General features: G+C 41.5%; 1 protein-coding gene across 1 annotated transcript in view; it reads right to left on the bottom strand.

The window, feature by feature from the left end:
* Positions 1 to 2,317: 2,317 nt before the first annotated feature.
* EFNB1 (ephrin B1) overlaps positions 2,318 to 19,294 on the bottom strand; it is a 189,429-nt gene continuing 172,452 nt past the window's right edge. Inside the window, exon 6 of the transcript XR_012678892.1 lies at positions 2,318 to 2,333. The gene's annotated coding sequence lies outside the window, so the exon portion shown is untranslated. The remainder of the gene's footprint in view (positions 2,334 to 19,294) is intronic.

The following is a 19,294-nucleotide window of genomic DNA, read 5'->3' as shown; positions in this document are numbered from 1 at the left end:
GGATGTTGGAGCAAGAGACTAAATGTATCAAGTTAATGATTTTAGTTGTGTTGCCTCTACCTTCTTGGCCCAGGACAAATCCTACTTGGTCAAGGTGTATTAATTCAGATATAATGAGTTGCAGTCTATTTTGAATGAGCTTGCATATAGTTTAACATCTACATTGAGTAAGGAGATGGTCCTATAGCTAGGACACTGGATTAAATCCTTTCCCTCCTTGGGTATGACTGTAATGTGGGCTTCAAGTGTCTGCTTGGAAAAATGTGTTTGCTCCGAAATGGCATAAAATGCATGAATCATTAGAGAAGCCTACTTCTCCTTAAAAGTCTTATAATATGATATAGTAAGCCCATCTGTACTGGGGCTTTTCCCCAGAGGGAGTTGTTTTAATAGCTTCCTCCTCTTCTTCAAGTGGGAATGGTTGAGCCATTAGCAGTCTGTCATCCTCGATGAGGGTAGGAAAATTCATCTCTTTCAAATAAGAGGAAATATTAATTTTTCTGATGGTATGGTCTCTAGTAGAAGTGGTGTGTGAGAGGTTATAAAGTTTGGAATAATATGTGGGAAAAGCTGCCGCTATCTCGCTGGTGGAATGACAGCACCTTTCTGCATCATTTCTAATGCTGTAGATGTAAGCCTGATCCCTTTCTGATCCGAGCGTTCTAGCCAATAGTTTGCCTAGCTAGTTTCCCTACTAAAATAACTGATTACTGATTAAGTATATCGTTGGCCAGGGAAACTTTATATCTGGTTTCTAAGATTTTGAGTTTTTGGAGAAGTGTGCCTCTCTGAACTTCTTTTTGTTTTTTCATGTAGGCTCCAAGTTGTATGAGTTTGTCTCTGATAACACATTTGTGAGCCTCCCACACTGAGACCTTAGAAGTATCTGGCAGGTCATTCAGTGTGATGTACTGATCCAATACAGCTTCCAACTAAGTTTTACAGTAGGTGTCCTGAATGATAAGTTCATTAAGTCTCTAAGTGTAAGGCTTGGAATGCATTTGTGCTAAGTTAAGTGACGCAAAAACTGTCATGTGATGGGACCAAGTAGCCTGACCTATGGTGACTAATCAGTTGCAAATGTCTATGGGATAACAGTAAATAGTCAATTCTGGAGTAAACTCCATGTGGGTAGGAGGAAAACGTAAAGTTATAGACCGCAGGGTGTTTAATCACCTTGTGACGACTATATGGTGTTCGTGGAGGATACACTTCACTTTGCGATAGAGTTTTCCTGGGAACCTGGCAGCCTTAGATAATGCGTCTATGCCAGGATGGAACATCCAATTGAACTCAAGGCCGATCACCAAAATCCCATCTTTCAGTGGATCTATTTGACCCAAAATTTTCTCAAGAAAAATAGGTTGTCCCTGGTTAGGTGCATAAATGTTTACAAAGGTATAAGTTAGATTATAAATTTTACATTTCAACAACAACTATCTACCCTCCACTAATTTGTGTTTGACATCCTCTTGGAGTGGTAATTGTCTGGAGAATAGCAAAGCTACCCCTAAAAGCTTTTCCTTCACTGTTGTTGCTACAGTATGAGTAGGGGTAGTCTTGACTACGTAAAGAGGAAGACTGTAACAGTCCACTAACATGTTCCTTCCCCGCGCTGCAGCACTGGGGTTTGATAGCCATTTTTCCTGTGGCTCTTTCATTTCTCTCACAGCCCCAGAGAAAAAGCAGTGGGATGAGGTGTTTGAATGGGAGGACCACAAGACTTTAAAAAGAGTTTAGTCTAAATCCCATGCTCAAATACCAGAAGAAAATTCCAGTAACTCTGACTTATGCTCACCATCTATCTAAAACCAGTAAGAAAATTGATTTAGCTAGAAAACTATGCATTATTTGTGAATGTTTTTATGGGCCAGACCACACCACCAGGAATTGTTTTGTATGATTACTAGTTTCAGTTTGGATTGCCTACTCCCCCACATTAGTTTTCAGTTTGGATTGCCTGTTTTCCCATAGAAAAAAATCTTTTCAGTGCAAAAAATCTTTTGAAGCATATTAAGAGTGGATTGATGCATCAAGTAAAGTCATTTTTATAAAAGTACCGTTTTGCTCAATTTGTGACCTAGGGCTAGATTTACTAAGCTGCGGGTTTGAAAAAGTGGGGATGTTGCCTATAGCAACCAATCAGATTCTAGCTGTCATGTTGTAGAAGGTACTAAATAAATGAAAGCTAGAATCTGATTGGTTGCTATAGGCAACATCCCCACTTTTTCAAACCCGCAGCTTAGTAAATCTAGCCCCTAGAATCAATAGGGACAATTTGGACAAGTCATTGATCTTCCAGCAAACAAAATGGAATTGTGGATCAATGTCCTCTAGTCCATCTCAATAACCCATCATCTATGAAAAAAAATACAGACATCTCAACAACTGCAGAATATGATCCTGCTTCTGAAATACTCTCCAATGCTTGTAAGGAAAGCCCCATGTCTACAGTCCTAGCTTCTCCTCCAGGTTTTCTATCCGTAGTCCATGGACATCAGACTCTGCCTTAATATGGGCTACATAGGGAGTGTATGCAGAGTAGGGGAAAAGTGGGCATTTCTGTCTGGTGCCTTTAGTCAACTGAAAATAGTCTGGCACCTTCCCATTTTTGCAACCTTTTCCTTCGCATACTTTACTTTGAACACTTTTTGGGGGTGTATAATTTTGCTAGGGAGAGGAATAAACTGTTCTTCAAAGTAAAAAAGTAAACATGTAAGAAAAATGTTTTAAGGTTTTTTTAGGCTTGCTGTATTCCCATGGTAAAGGCTGAAGACAATGGGCCTGATTCATTAAGGAAAGTAAAACAAAATAAATGAGTAACTTTGAACCTTGGCAAAACCATGTTGCATTGCAGGGGGAGGTAAATTTAAAATGTAAGGACAGATTTATAATTGGGGTAGAGCATGTCCTAGATCAAATTATAATGTCAGTGTAAAAATAAAGCTATCAAGTATTTGCATCCTACATGAAAAACAGCCAGTATTTAATTCATGTGCAATATAAAAAACTCATTTGCACCATAGCAACATGGTTTTGCCAAGGTTCAAAGTTACTCAATTTTTGCGCTGTGTGTCATCCTCAGGCAGGCGCTTGAGGTTAAGCGAGTAAGAGAAACAAGAACCGTGACAGGCGCTGGTGTAACAGCCATCCCTCTACCTTCACCATCAGTAGCGTTCATTCATGCTTCCATTTTACTGAACAGTTCTCAATTTAATGAAGACCAAATGAGTGACAAAGATTTCCGTAACCCTTTTAAAAAACCAAGTGAAGCAGAGTTTCTAAAACATTGGTGGGAGGGGGGTGATAGAATACAGATTTTAAATTAGGCACAAATTTGTTTTTACCTACAGCACATTAGTGTGGTGTGAAAGGTGAAGGGTATTACAACAAGCCTATTAGATGGGGGCGGCCCGACCCCTTAATCAGGCCCTGCTTTGGTCATTAAGTGGTTAAATAATGAGTAAGAAAGCTATGTTCACTATAGCCTGCAGTCAATATCATGCTGACTGACAGTCCCAGAGCTATTTCTGATGACAGTGCTGACAATCAGATATGTCTTGGGCCTTAAGTTTTTGGGCACCAAAGACTAGATTTGAAAACTACTGATATAATTACAGACAGGATTAATACTTCATCAGAGCACTATCAAAATATGTCCAGGGATACTGCTTCTGAGAATATGCATATGGGCATATCATGCACTGTACTGACCATCATGCACGACAAACCCATTATACAATGTTTACTAAACTTAACTGTAAAGCAATTTTGGTATTTTAAATGTGTTAAGTTATAAAGCCCTGCAAGTAAGAATAGATAGTGATAAATGAAACAAATATACATAATAATAAGAGTTGTACTGGGCAGTATTAAGCATTGAAAATAAGGATATTTCCAGAGACAAGAACTTTCAGGGACAAGTCTTTACAACTTGGGATCATGGCTGGATATTAGGGAGGTAAATTAACTTTTACATCTAGCACTAATAATACATAATAAAAGTAGTTCACCAATATACCTCTTATGGGTTGAGGCATAGATCCACAACTCTAAAATATTTAAAAAAATAAACGCTTATCTGTAACGTGCACAATGTACTCCTCTTAGCTAGGTTTGTTTGCCTTAATTCAACTTGTTATACATTTTACTGAGAAATACAAAAACAATTATGTAATAAAAATGGACACTTATGTTTACTGAGAACGTGTGAACTCACAGACACGCAAGTGAGGATTCTTGCCTTTGGCTTGGCCACCTAAACCTAAATACAAATTTGAAAAAAATTGTATGTTATATGAGAAAAGTGTTGTGGCCATTATAGTTCACAGTGAAACGTGACAGTCATCCATATCAAAAGTTCCTCTTTGGGCTTTTGAAGGATTGTAGGTAATAAGAGAAGTTTAGAATAGGTCACAGGTCCTTTGAGCCCCAGGCCTCTTAAATTCCTAAGCTACGAATAAATTTAGAGCTATGAAGATGCCTCCAGGACAGAAGTGGTTAATAAAGGAAGACTAAAGGAACATTAGGCGTGCTCCGGCCTGAACAGCCTGAGGAGGGTTGCCATGGGAACTGCTCACACCTGAGTGAAGCAGGTGGCAAGAGTTGCAGTGACAGACACCCTCAAGGGAAGTAGTGAGGAGAAATAAAACAAGAAAGTGTAAAGTATTCCCTATCTATATAGCACAAAATACTAAATCTAATTGTGAACAAAGACTTTGTATAAAATTGGTAGCCTCCAGGATATATTAGGATATATTAATGTTACCAACAAGGACCTCACCTCTCATACAGGTTTACATACAGCATATTCAATGTAAAATCATAGCACACTTCACAACATTGCAAACGTAGAACATGATTATATGAGAATAGCACTGTTCAGGTGAGACTTGCTGCCATGCTGAAAGCATTAACGGTGCTGTAACCCCATTTTTTGATTCCCTTTGTGTTTGTATAATATAAATATTCAGTGAATCCTTTTGTCTAACAAAAGTGTAACCATCATCATCTATTTATATAGTGCCAGTAATTCCGCAGAGCTGTGCAGAGAACGCACTCACATCAGTCCCTGCCCCAATAGAGCTTACAGTCTAAATACCCTAACACACACACACACACACACACACAGACAGACTAGGGTCAATTTGATAGCAGCTAATTAACTTACTAGTATGTTTTGGAATTGTAAGAGGAAACTGGAGCACCCTGAGGAAACTCACACAAACACGGGGAAAACATACTAACTCCACACAGATAAAGCCATGGTCGGGAATCAAACTCCTAACCACAGTGTTTTGAGGCAGAAGTACTAACCACTAAGCCACCATGCTGCTTGTCCTCTCATAATACAGTAGCTTGGGAAGTGGTCTAATGGCAGGTGGGTGTGAAGTCATTGGGGGACGCAATAAGTAATTGACCATGTCTGAAAATATGGTATAACCTGCACAGAGAGAAAACCTAAAACAGAATTTGTTAATTACATAGATACCACTTGACTCCACCGGACTGTCATTCAAATAAGGATATGAATTTCTCGACCGAATACCTCCCAAGAGATCCACCACTGTCTGACACCAGGACTGTGTACCGAAAGACACACGGAGGATATTACGAACAGACAGAGCAGCACAGAGGCTTAGTGGTTAGCACTTCTGCCTCACAGCACTGGGGTCATGATTTCATTTCCCAACCATGGCTTTATCTGTGTGGAGTTAGTATGTTCTCCTAGTGTTTCTGTGGGTTTCCTACGGGTGCTCCGGTTTCCTCCCACACTTCAAAAACATACTAATACGTTAATTGGCTGCTAATAACTTGACCCTAGTTTCTCTGTCTGTGTGTGTATGAATTTAGACTGTAAACTCCAATGGGGAAGGGACTGACATGAGATCTCTGTACAGCGCTGCGTAATTAGTGGCACTATATAAATAGATGATGATGATGACAGAGACAGGCAGGGAAGAGGGGAGTGGCACGGGAGGGGGGGCTGGGCTAATAGTCTCTGTTTATAGTATCAGCATGGTGGCAGGGAGAGAGGAAGCCGCATGGTTTGGGAGACAGAATCAGGACCAGGTGACACAGAGATGCTAGGAACACAGTGATACCTGAAATTATAGGTACCTGAAATACAGATACCTGAAATTATAGATACCTGAAACACAGCAGTGGTAGAAAAGAAAAGTGGTGCAAGATGAAATTGTCCTTGGGCCCTCCCACCCATCCTTATGTAAGATATTGGAAAGGACATGCACAGTTTAACAAAGCAAGCACTCCAGCGACAAGCAGTGCCACTTTTGTGGCTGAAGTGCTTGGTTTGTTTGGGCCCCCACAAAACAAGCTAACAATGGGCTTAAGGCACCCAAGCAAACAGTGCTGTTAATGAACTCTACTGTGGCAAGTCATGCACCAGTGGAAGCAGTTCTTGCCAGTGATAAGAAGAAGGCCATTGTCATACCTGGGCATCAGACCAAAAAATCCACCTCTTATGAGCGGAATTATTTTTACACAAATCCTGACAACAGTTGTCTAGCCATTTGTAGCATTGTAAAGCCACAGTCAGTAGAGGTAGGGACCTTAACCATCTACGAACCTCATCCATGTTACGCCATTTGAAGCAAGTTCATGGAAAGCTTTTGTGAAAATCAGAAACTTATGCTAAAAAATAACAACAAGCAGTCCAGCATCAGCTACCTCCCTTCTCTCAGCTAGATCCCAGCACCTGCAAACTACACCCAAACTCCTCGTTCAGTTTCTCTGGATATTGCTGCAAGGAAAAAACTTAGCTTCCCCAAGACACCCATGATGCAGATGAGGCTGCACAACATTTTGACATTTGGTCTGGTGTACAAGAATTGCTCAAAAATTGTGACAGCTATTCCATAAAATGAACTATAAATTCCATGAGGAAGGCCATTACCAGCAATTACATCAAAGTTCACAGACTGTGATGGTGGATTCCAGCGGGAATGAATTAGTATTGCTTGAGGATGACACACTGATGAGGGTGAATATGATGACAGTGTAGATTGCAGGTGCTGAGACCTAGTTCAGAAAAGGGAACTAGCTGATGCTGGTATGCTTGGTAGTATTTGGGGTTGAATAGCATCTTGGCAATTTTATGTTTTTTTACAATAAACGTTCACCTTTATAAGAGAGGTGTTTCTTTTCTACCTATGACGTTGCCCAACTGCACTAGAGACTGCCAAGAACCTTGCTACCCGTTCTGTGTCCCTCTGTGAAATGGCACTGGATCACCGTGGAGGGCAATACTAGAATCCAAAACTTGCGAGATCCGACAATGTAACAATGAGGTTTTGCCTCCTTTCCAATTCTGAGGGTACGCGAAAGTACCGAGTCGGCTCGGTACTCGGATCTGCTAAGTTCGGGTGGGCTCGGTTCTCGCGGAACCGAGCCTGAGCATCTCTAATAATAGCAAAATAGTTTAAGTTAGAATCTAAAGGAGAAATGAGTACATGTTTCAGCGTAATCAAATGTATAACAGTCATCTTTGAATGCTATTGTTACAGTCAGTGGTTTCAGCCATGAAAATATACTGGATAAAAATTCTGTAAATTTTGCTTACTAAAATGTAATCCACATTTTGCTGAGAAAAGCACTTTTGCAGGGCACATTTACGAAAAATAAATTGGGTTAGTTATATGAATATTTTTAAACATGTGTTCCGACAATTTGAAAATACTGGTGCTTCGATTTTTAAAACCAAAATCCAAAGCTGGAGAAAAAAATGTAGCATTTATAAATCTAAGTGTGCTGCATCTAATGCGTATACTTTTTTTTACAATATTTTGCAAGGATTTTTTAGTATTGCAAGTTTTCATAAATGTTGCCCTTTTGTTTCTCACTTGAAAACAAGTCTTTCAAGGACAGAAAAGGAATTTTTGAAAAGTCTTTAGGAGCCACACTTTATTTAATATAGAACCTGGTGTGCACTAAGCGTTGAGTACATTTAGTAAATGAGTAATCCTTTTATTACCAGTTCTCCTAAATCTAATAAGAAACCACCAACACAGCTTTACTACATGCTCATAAAATTAATTAAAAGTAAAAACATTTGAACAGGTTGTCATCTGATAAGGAACTGGTCACTAGGTCATGGACACACTTATATACGATTAATGTTCTGATTCCCATCATAGCTAACTATAAAAATAAAATAAAATGTAACTAATATTAGTTTGTAAGCCTATTGTGAAAGTTGTACTAAAATGTAAATACAAACTTGCATTCTAATGTACTGTGACTCTTGTGGCCCATTTGCTGTATTCCAATTGTACGGACAAAAAACTGGAGCACAGCGCTTTGCAAATCTATACAGTACACATGTAAAATCAATTGGCCACTCACTCTTTATGTGTGCATTTTTTTTGTATAGATTTCTAGTGCTTTTATAATAAGGAAATTTTTTTTTGTTTTAACAGGGATATAGTCATTTTAAAATAAGAAGGGTTATTTTCCCCAAAGAAGCAAAACTCAGGCTGCTAAAAAGTGTGAATATCTTTGTCTGATTTACCTGATTGAATGGGTTGTCACCAGGGCCGGTGCTAGGGTCCATGGCGCCCTAGGCAAAAATCGGCGCCCTCTCCCCCCGTCTTTTCTTACCTTGTCTCACCACCGCCGCCTCTCTGCTCCGTCTCCTCCCCTCCACTCACTAGTGTCAGTGAGTGGAGGGGAGGAGACGGAGCAGAGAGGCGGCGGTGGTGAGCAATAGCCTCTCCCCCCCCCCCCCTTCCCATGCATCTGAATGCTGTGCGGCGGCCGTGACAGGTATGGTCAGCGGTCGCCGCACAGTTTTAAAATTAATTTCCAGTTCTGTGGTGCCCTCCAGAGCCCGGCGCCCTAGGCAAGTGCCTAACCTTGCCTAATGGGAGCGCCGGGCCTGGTTGTCACTCATGTCTATGCATGTGCTGCACTAATTACACAACTTTAGCTAATTACCCGTCCAGATTTGGCTACCCCACAAGGATAAGGCTTTGTTGCTCCTTCAGCAACCAGCGAGAATTAGCAAGTTGAACATAATTATAGAAGGAAATCTTGAACATTTTTGCTGCTCCCCACCATGGTTGGGAAGTCCCAATTACCTGGTAAACCTCTGCCCTTAAAATGTTGCATGGAAAAGGTGACATCTTCTTTCCACAATACTGTGCTATGTAGTTACTGTTCAAAGGTGATGGTCCTCATGGGTGTGGTGGTGGATTTAAAGGGTGTGGTGAATATAAAATCTGAAGTCGCTTAAATAGGCAACATCATGGATCAGGGAGGAGCAACTACCTCTTCCAAACCAATCAGTCATTACTTAAAAGTTTTCAACATTTGTTTTAATAGCTAAAAATGTGCGCATACACACTGTAAATCTGCATATTTTACAAATGGGCATAGACCCAAATCACCATGAGCCCCAGAGTGTTAAAATGCTGCAAATAGCAAATGTATTTTGTTTAATTAAATGCAGAAACACAAATGAAAATATATTGCAAACCATATTTTTGAACATAACAAACATGGCAATTGTTCACATTACACTTTGAAAACTGCCACTAATGTCTTGCATAATGAAAGCCGGACCTATCGATTTATCAAATAGTGAAAAGCCCTATTACCAGTAAAAACAGGTGTTTCCAGGGCCTAGCACCCCTTCGCCTTCCACACAAGGCTAATACTCGTTATGTAAAAATTTATGTAAACTCTGGCTTCCTTCACCCGCCATCAATATTTATGTTTTCATGTTTTCAAAACTGAGCTCCACTTGACTTTTTAATAGGTTTATGGGAATTTTTGTCACTCATTTAGTGTTCGCTAAAATCAGAACTGCACAGCAGAACAGAGCCATTAAAGAGCGTTACTGAGGGTGAAGATGTGAAGGGGAGGGATCTGTCATGACTAGGCTTGTTGCCATCCTTGTTTCTCCTAGTCACTTATTCTCACTAGTGGTAGTCATTAACGTGACTACCACAACACCAACGCTGGCTTATCCGACTGGAGAAGTGCAAAGCTCTCAATGACAAAACATTGGGAAGCCCGAAGGTTTGAAATGACTAGCTGCCACAATCGTGAGGAATGAAGAATCTGGCAGACAGAAAGTCATGTGATTCTCTGGGATTTTACTATTATTATGGGTGTAAAGGCTGTAATGCTAGGAGGCAGTGGATGTACAATCATTTATAGAAAGGCTTCTACTTTCTACATCCGCCGCCTCCTTGCATTACTTTCTTAACACCCCTAATAATAGTATCATCCCAGAAAGTCACGTGACTTCTGGGTGCTGGCTTCTTCATTCCTCGCGATTGTGGCAGCTAGTCATTTCAAAGCTTCGGCTTACCAGTGTTTTGTAATTGAGGGCTTCGCACTTCTCCAGTCGGGTAAGTCATTGTCGGTGTTGTTGTAGTCGAGGTCACGTACTCAACCCATCCTCAAGCACCCACCAAAGGGTGACTCATTGACTCATTGGGAATACGTCAAGATATATCCCAAGGGAATACGTCAAGGTATATCCTATAGGGAGGGATATGTCAAGATTAAAATCTTACTACATTTTTCTTTCATGTTTACTTTTTACTTTGGAGAACAACTATTCTCTTATAGTTGAAAATAAATTACATATTAAATACCTCTCCCTGTCACCACCACCAAAAATGTTGCACAGCTTGAGAAAGCAGGCAGAGCATGGGCAACAGAACAGTCCATGTGATCTTTTAGTTCTTTAACTCACCACATTTGAAAAACTTCGGATTAGACCCTTTTGTAACCGACCCTCTATCCGTAGCAGTTTTGCCATTGGGCCCTGTAGCAAGGATTGTCAAACCTGGCATTTGACATAGCATCAGCTTTGGCACAAACGGAAGTGCTTTGGCCATTTTCTGTAACGCATAAAACCTCTCCACCACTGTGGCAAGCTCTTCATAAGTGTGTGGGACTTATTGCAGCACCCACCTTTGCAGGCTGCAGTCAAGCTCCCGGATGCAGTGATCTATCCCCAAAATTTCAATAAACCTGGTAGGTGAATTCTCCTCAGGCTGCAGTCATTTTTCAAAATGTTTGGAAAGCTCAGCCAATTGTGCTCTGAATGGTTTGACTTTATCATAGTCCCATCGTGATAGCGCTTGGCCCGGCCTGGCCCTGAAACACCAATACGAGTCAATATGTCAGACTTTAGAAACAGATAGTAAGAGGCACGGTCTTCATTCAGATTCATATAAGCTCACTGAGCTTCGCCAATCAGATATGCGCCAGCCTCTCAACACCAACTTCAGGAGGTCATTTTGCCTTTTTTGCAGCTCTTTCAAAGGATCAGATATGCTTCTTTATCAACACCGGGTGAAATTTTCTAAAGAATCAAATCAGGTGGTACATTTCTGTCATGCCTCAACTGGACTAACTCTTCCCTTTAGAGCTTTGTGTTTTCCTCCTGTGCCTCTGCAACTCGTAGCACCTGAGCTTGCTGCTCTGCTGTGCAGTGGACACATGCATTAGGGTTGTCAAAACTTCCTCCTTGTTAGCATCTACGCAGGTTGGGTAGCGGAAACTTGCTTCCTTGAGCATTCTACTTGTGCCATCACTTGTGGAAAGAGCACACTTCTGGGGAACCACACGTGAACAAATTCTTCCTTTTTACTTTATTTTAATGTCAGGACGGTAAAGTATTTGACAACATAAAGATTTCATTCAGTTTTTTTGTGACCCTAAATACTAAATAAACAGAGACCAGCTCTCAAGACACCAGCCAGCTTCTCTAGCATCGGTCACACAGAACAATGAAACAAACAGGTTTTTATACCTGACACTCCTCCCACAACATTAGCTTGATAGTCAGGTAACGCTCCCACCTTCCCTTTGAAGGGGAGTTCCCATCAGCTGCTTCTGTTTGACTAGTCTTACTGCAGACAGGCCCTGTAGCTGTTGGAGAAGGCACTTTCAATCCATGTAAGTTAAATCGGATTCTGTAAAATTATTTTGGCACACAAATGTTTATCTTTAAACTAGATGCACTGCTGCACATCTGTGTTACTCTGCTTGCATCCTTTCTCTGCAGATTGCCAGCTAAATATCTCCCCTTGTTACAATAGCTGAACTACTTTGCTGTTTCATTCAGACTTGTCAGGATGGAATGAACAGCTACTGCAGTAGTTTCAGCAATCACACCAAAAATATTTACAAAGTCATGCGACCCTAATGCTAACTTAACAGATAGTCCCCTAACTGGACACTGACTGGCATTTGTTGCACCACCCACAGCACAAGTCCAGCTATTTAAGCTTCCCAAGAACTACACTAGCTGTTCCATTAAGTAATTATACCCAGGTGTTTTACCTCTGTTCCTGAGCTGTGTGTGTGGAAGAGTGTGCAGACTTAACCCTGTCTGTAGCCTGAGCCTGCAGATTCCCAGAGAAACTATTCTTTAATAGTGTTATGTCTGTATCTAACATTTGCAATAAAGAGTGACGGATGTGATCCCTGTGGTTCCAAAGCACAAAGGTTTTATTTGCAAAATAAATTACAAGGAAAATTTTGGTATGCATACGCATGCGTTTGTTAACACAAGCTTCTATCAGAACGCTCTTATTTCCAAAACCAGACATGAACAATTTATATACAGTACAGTTGCAAAAAGCAGTGACATCACAAAGATACACAGTTACAGTATTAAGGTCTTCATTTATAGGTTGAAGGGTCTTGACCTTCCAGGAACTCAAGGTGGCATTGGTGGATTCCACTTGTCACGGTGCTAGGCAGGGTGTTTTAAATATCTCAGAAGCTGCTAATCTCCTAGGAATTTCACACACAGCAGCCTCTAGAGTTTACAGATAATGGTGTGCACAACAAAAATGAGTAGCAGTTCTTTGGGCAAAAACACCTTGTTAATGAGAGAAGCCAGATGAGAATGGCCAGACTGGTGTAAGCTGATGGGAAGGCAGCAATAACACAAATAACCATGCATAACAACAGTGAAAAGCAGAAGAGCATCTCTGAATGCACAGCACATCAAACCTTGAAGTGGATGGACCACAGCAGCAGAAGACCACACCGGGTTCCACTCCTGCCAGTTAAAAACAGGAAACTGAAGCTACAGTGGACACAGGCTTACCAAAACTGGACAGCTGAAGATTGAAAAAATGTTACCTGATCTGATGGATCTCAATTTTTGCAGCAACATACAGATGGCAGGGTCAGAATTCAATGTAAACAACATGAATCCATGAATTCAACCTGTCTTGTGTCAGCAGTGCAGGATGGTGTAATGATGTGAGGAATGTTTTCCTGGCACACATTAGGCAGCTTAATACCAATTGAGCATTGTTTAAATGTCACAGCCTTTATACCCAGACAAGTGCTTGACTTAGTTACAGGCAACCTTTACATTGTCAATGGTTACAGAGGAAATGTTGCACTTCCTGTAGTGAAATCCACCCAATCAGAGCTACAAGAAGTGCAACCTTAGCTCTATGAACAATTACAGCACTAAGGTCATCTCTGAAAGTTAGCATTAAGTGGAATTAGCATCTACGCATTGGCAAAACTCTCTTGTGATCCGGCTGTCACTTGAGTGAGCAGTATTGTTTGGGTGGAACGGTGCTATATATGATGGAATGTGGTATACTATTATGAACTACAATGGATGGATGTCATACTGGAGGCCCAACATAAAAGGGAATCAAGCACACTTGTCAGTTTGCCAGAGGAGAGGGAAAGTGATACTCTAGTATATCTAGTAGCTGCAACAAAAGGGACAGGATCAACTGAGGAATCAGAGTTTAGTCTGTAACCATCTGAGCACCAGGTTCCAGCTGAGTGAACAGTGGACCAAGATGTGGTATATTTCCAGGGGGAACCTATAAAAGAATGGCTTGGGCAATGACAAGTTAGTCAGTCCCCATGCTATCTCCAAAGTTGGAAGGTGTCTTGCTGGAGGCTCAATTAAAACATGTATGTAAAGATATGACTTTGTGGCCAGTAAACCCCAGGGGGTTGGGTGGGGATCATTAAAACTATGCCTGGGGACTTCAATCTGATAACCCAGTTTCCCTCATGCCATCAATCTAGGATAACTATACTAATAAAGATTTTTAAGAAAAAAAAACAACAGAGGGATATTAGTATTGAAAGGTGTTACTCTTGCCAATAAGCAAAAAGGTATTACTCAGTGGTTTCCAGGCAGACACAGGGACTCTATACAGATTCAAATAACACAAACTGTAAGCATCCATCAAACAGGACCTATGTGTTTATATATAAAATATAAGACTTCAAAATCTCTTTCTTCATATTTCATATTTTGAGTTATCTCTGTGCCACTCTAAATTCAGTGTTTAAAGCTAGTTAGAAGTTAGGTGTGACAATTATATATAGTAACTGTACAGATATACTGTATGTAACTGAACTCATACCCTGATTAGTGAATGTGAAATTATCTTTCTGTGATGCTCCTGGGAAGAGATATTGTATTTATAGGAAGTCCTGAAGACAAAGTGTATACATAGGGGATAACAACAGAGTGGGCACCCCCTCTGCTTTCCAGCATTCTGCTGTACACCAGTCCTCAAACCAACTTCAATTGTCAAGTCAACATAATACCCCCCTCCCCTTTTGCCACCATTACGCTGTTTAATTAGTTCTAAGAGGCATATGCCCAATACATTTCCACTTCTTCGTGACCCCCGCTCCCAATACTTCCCCTCTGCTTTTTTTTATTAGATTCACTGGGCACATCTGGTACCTCTTCTCACCCAGTTTCCCATCAGATGGTAGAAACACTGGGGTGGTAACCACAAGTCATTTTGATGTGCCACATCACCAGGGTATAGTACCTCCTCCCACAAATAGACAAACTTATAGTGGCTCAGACATGGCGGATACCTGGCCTTTTTCCTGCACTGCATTACAGCAGTCAGTTCCAGGTGCTACGGTACCAACGTGCTCACTACTGTACCTCCCCTATAGATCACAATATCGTGCCTCTGGAGGAACATACTTGGTCGGCTCCTCCTTCAGGGCGATAAGAACACTCATATCCCAGACCTTCTTTTCCCAAGTTATCTGCGCATTCTTGCATGAAAACCCAGTTTAATCCTTCTCATCTACAATATAACAGGAACACTAGCCTTGCTACCTTAGGATTTTTAACCGCAGCTCAACTTTCCACCCTTCACTTCTCAGCATCCCTGCCTCAGACCCCAACTTCATGCTTGTGTCTCCTCAAAAAGTTTAATATCTCTTCTTGACCAGACCAACAGGTTCAGCTTCCTTCGCCTTCTCATCATCAGCATCACACAGATGAGATCACCCAAATATCCATGCCTCTCATGCCTGAGACGGCTCAACCAGCAACAGGGGATCATGACACAGTTTCGGTTAGTCAGGCGGCCCCAGGCACCGCTGGTGAATATGAAGGTTCTATCATTTGCAGCACACACACTCCTAGCCCACCTATTTCTACAACCAGTGATCCCTCCTCTTCTTCTGATCAGGGCCATCACAAGTTAATTACAATTTTAAATATTGATTTCAGGGGTAGCAATAGAAGAAAGGCCCTGATAACACAATTCCATCCTGTGCCACCATGGGGCCCGATGGAATGGTGTGAAAACACGGCCCTGCTGTCTGGTATACGACCTAGTGTCAGGGACAAAATTTAAAGGGCTTTTTATGTAGATATGTTTGACCTGGCAGTATCAACCAAAAGAGACTTATCAACAGCACGAGCAAAAGGAGGCATAGGGGAAGAGGCTTAGTATTTTGCGAAATGGCTGACAGGGTACTGCGTTTTCTCTGCATGTTATCTTGAAACAAGACCTTATGCCATCATAGACTTTTGGAAATATCTACACTTGATAAATGAAATGTTGGTTTGTGATCGTCCGGGGCACTTGGCGTATCTCTGATGAGTGGTTTAGGGGAAAAGTTCACGGCCAGCCTTTCATCCCGTTAGCCTTTAAGGATGTAGAAATCTGGATGGCGCTTAACCGCCCACATTTGACTTCAGGACATGAAGCCCCCTTGGTAAGGTTTCCAGTTCTGGGGAGACAAAGCTTTACCTTCTGCTGCAGAGGAGACAACTGTAAATACCGCCATGCTTGTTCAAACTGCCGCGGAGCTCATCCTGTTAAAGACTGCCCAAACAACAATGCCAGCACCGGCACAGGGTGAGGTAACTCAGGAGGTACTGACTAAGACCCATTCCCCCATCAATTTACACTTACTCTATAAGTGGCTCTCCCAATGCATCCCAGGCCTCCTTCCTCCATGAGTTTTTTTGTGTCGATTTCCGTCTCCCCATCAGTTGTGGGGTGGCTGTGGCTGCTGCAAAGAATCTCCATTCCGCATATCTGTAGCCACACAGAAAAGATTCAAAATGAGGTTAGCATGCAACGCATGGTGGATTCATTACCCTCTCCACCCGTACCTAATATAATAATTTCTCCAGTCGGTATAGTGCCCAAAAAGACTGCGGGTAAATATTGTTTACTACAACACATATCCCATCCCGTGGGCAAGTCTGTGAACAATGCTTTTGACCCATATTTTAGTTCTGTAACATATCAATTTTTTGATGATGTCTGGACTCTAGTTAGAGAATTCCGCAGCGGAGCCCTAATGGCAAAATAAGATATAGAATCAGCATTTAGGCTGCTTCCCCTACACCTTGACTCATTTAAATTCATTTGCTTCAAAATAGCAGGTGTATACTACATACATAGGTGTCTTCCTATGGGCTGTTTGGTCTCGTGCGCATACTTCGAGTCCTTCAGCTCCTTTCTTTATTGGTGCGTGCAGGCAGGAATGGCCACCATGGTATAGAACACTACATGGATGATTTTTTTATTAGTAGGCTCGCCTGATTCTTCTTGTTGTGCTAACACGCTTTATGCTGCCCAATCTCTGGTTCACGTCATGGGTGTCCCACTGAGTGGTTGTTGTCGCTCTTTCTACCCTTTCTATTACTTTGCATCGAGTTCAATTGCTGCTTGGCTCTTTAAATTTGTCCTTCCGGGTCATACGAATGGGTAGGGTTTTCTGTAGAAAGCTTCAATTAGCCACAGCTGGTCTGCATCATCCACACGCGCACATTCACTTGAACGAGGAGATTAGGGGGGATTTGCATGTATGGATAACTTTCCTTCAATGGGATTCGGATATGGCTCTCAAATTTCTAACAAAATTAAGGACTTGCACACGGATGCCACCAGGGCCAAGGGTTTTGGTGCTTTCTTTGAAGAGGAGTGATGTGCTGCCCTTTGCCACAATCACGGTGGATTATTGGTCTTGTACATAATCTACTGACTTTAGAACTGTTTTCCATAATAGTGGCTTTGGAATTGTGGGCCTCTCACTTGCGCGGCTGAAACGTGATCTTTTGGTGTGACAACCTTGGTGTGGTTCTGGCTATTAACTGCCAGAGTGCCTTTTTTCGCCTAGCAATTAACTTGCTGCTGATTCTGGTCTTTAGGTGCCTGGATTTCGACATCAATTTTCAGGCACATTACATTCCTGGTGTGGACAACGAGCTGGCTGACGCACTTTCTCATTTTAATTGGCAACACTTTAGAACTATGTACCTGCATGTGCAACATAACCGAATTAACCTGTTCTCCTTATGTTTGGAAGATAGTTAAGCCGATATAATGGGTCTAGCAGAGGCATCATTGGCCCCATCTACTAGAAAGACCTATAATTTTTCATGGCAGCGTTGGTTGGGTGATCAGACGTTGCTATTCAGCGGCACATCAGGTCAGATCGCTTCTATGGCAGACTTTATGTGGTAACGATACAAAGATGGTGTGACTAAGTAAAAAATGGCCTCCATGTTGGCAGGCATCTCGTACATGTTCAAAATAAATAATACCCATGACCCCACCAAATCATTCATTATTTCCAAAGCACTTAAGGGATGGGCTAATATACATCCAGCATTAAGTGATAACCGTCGGCTGATAGACCAACAAACTTTATCAAAACTCATTGTATCCTTGCCTGAGATTACTGCAGACCCTTATGAAATATTGTTATTCAGCACGGCTTTTTCTATGGCTTATCATGGCACGTTTAGAGTTAGCAAGCTAGTAACCCACTCCAGAATAGCTAAAAGCATAGCTTTTCTAGCTAGACACATGGTGATCCAGCAGACACTTATCCACTGCAAGATAACAAAATCTAAGACGGAACAATCTGGTTGGGGTCATTGGTTATCTTTGTCTACACTACATGACTAGACTATATCCCCAGTTTTACTCTGTACAGAATTTGCAAGGGTACGGCCACAAGGTGAAGAGTTAGTAATCCACTTATATAAATCACTATTGACGAAATTCCAATGTAATGCTCTCCTAAAGCGCTCCCTGACCCTGATTGCATACCTATAAGAAATACATTCCGCCTGATGCGTAGAGTAGCATCACCCCAACATCCCCGCCGTGCCTTTCTTGCTTTACTTTCTCTCTCTCCTTTCAGGGAGTAACCCAAGGCTTTGCTGCTTGCCTTATTTAGCAGGGGCACAAAGGGATTTTTCCCATTTTTCTCCCTGGACCAAGGCCTGATTAATGGTGTGCTTCTGGGGTTTTTTGGGTTTTTACCTTTCTTTGGATCCCTGCCCAGGTGCCAAATTGCTCAGCATGGGTGTTTCCCACTGTTACCTTATGGCACTCTGATATGAAGAGGGTACCCCGGTTGGTTTCCGAAGCCTGCCTCAGGTTCCTTTACATTTGGTGGTGCCCTCTAGTAAGGAGGGGCTCGCTAAAGTTTGCAGAAGCGTAAAATGACTTCCAATTACTGCTGTTCGTACATGTGCCTTGTTTATTATTCCAGCTGAACACAGTCATGTATTAACCGTCTGGGTACATTTGTTGATTTAGCTCTATGGGCCTGATTCATTAAGGAAAGTTAAGCAAAAAATTGAGTAAATTTTCTTACTCAAGTTTCCATGTAGCAATGCAAGGTGTGCAAATGCAGTGGTAATCGTTTTTATGAAAAATTTAAAGCGGCAATGTGGGGACCCCTAAGGTTAAACACTTATCCCGACATTGCCGCTTTGAATTTATATTGACAGACATCGCGATGACGTCAGCCTGCAGTGCCAAGCAATTGTTCAATCGGAATCTCTTGCTGTTAGCATGGTGCTTTCATCGAAGATGTCCAGCATCAGGTTGAAGGTAAGTCTGTTTATTTTCCAATCAGTTTTTCATAATTTCGGATTTTCTTTGTAGGGCTTTTCCATGTCGGAATACTGGTAATAGGTAAAGCGTACCCAACCAGTGCAAATGTGTTTAATATTTTGCACATAAGTTAA

Source organism: Mixophyes fleayi, chromosome 9 (assembly GCF_038048845.1).
Source record: "Mixophyes fleayi isolate aMixFle1 chromosome 9, aMixFle1.hap1, whole genome shotgun sequence".
Taxonomy (NCBI): domain Eukaryota; kingdom Metazoa; phylum Chordata; class Amphibia; order Anura; family Limnodynastidae; genus Mixophyes; species Mixophyes fleayi.
This window is presented reverse-complemented; position numbering and strand designations above follow the sequence as displayed.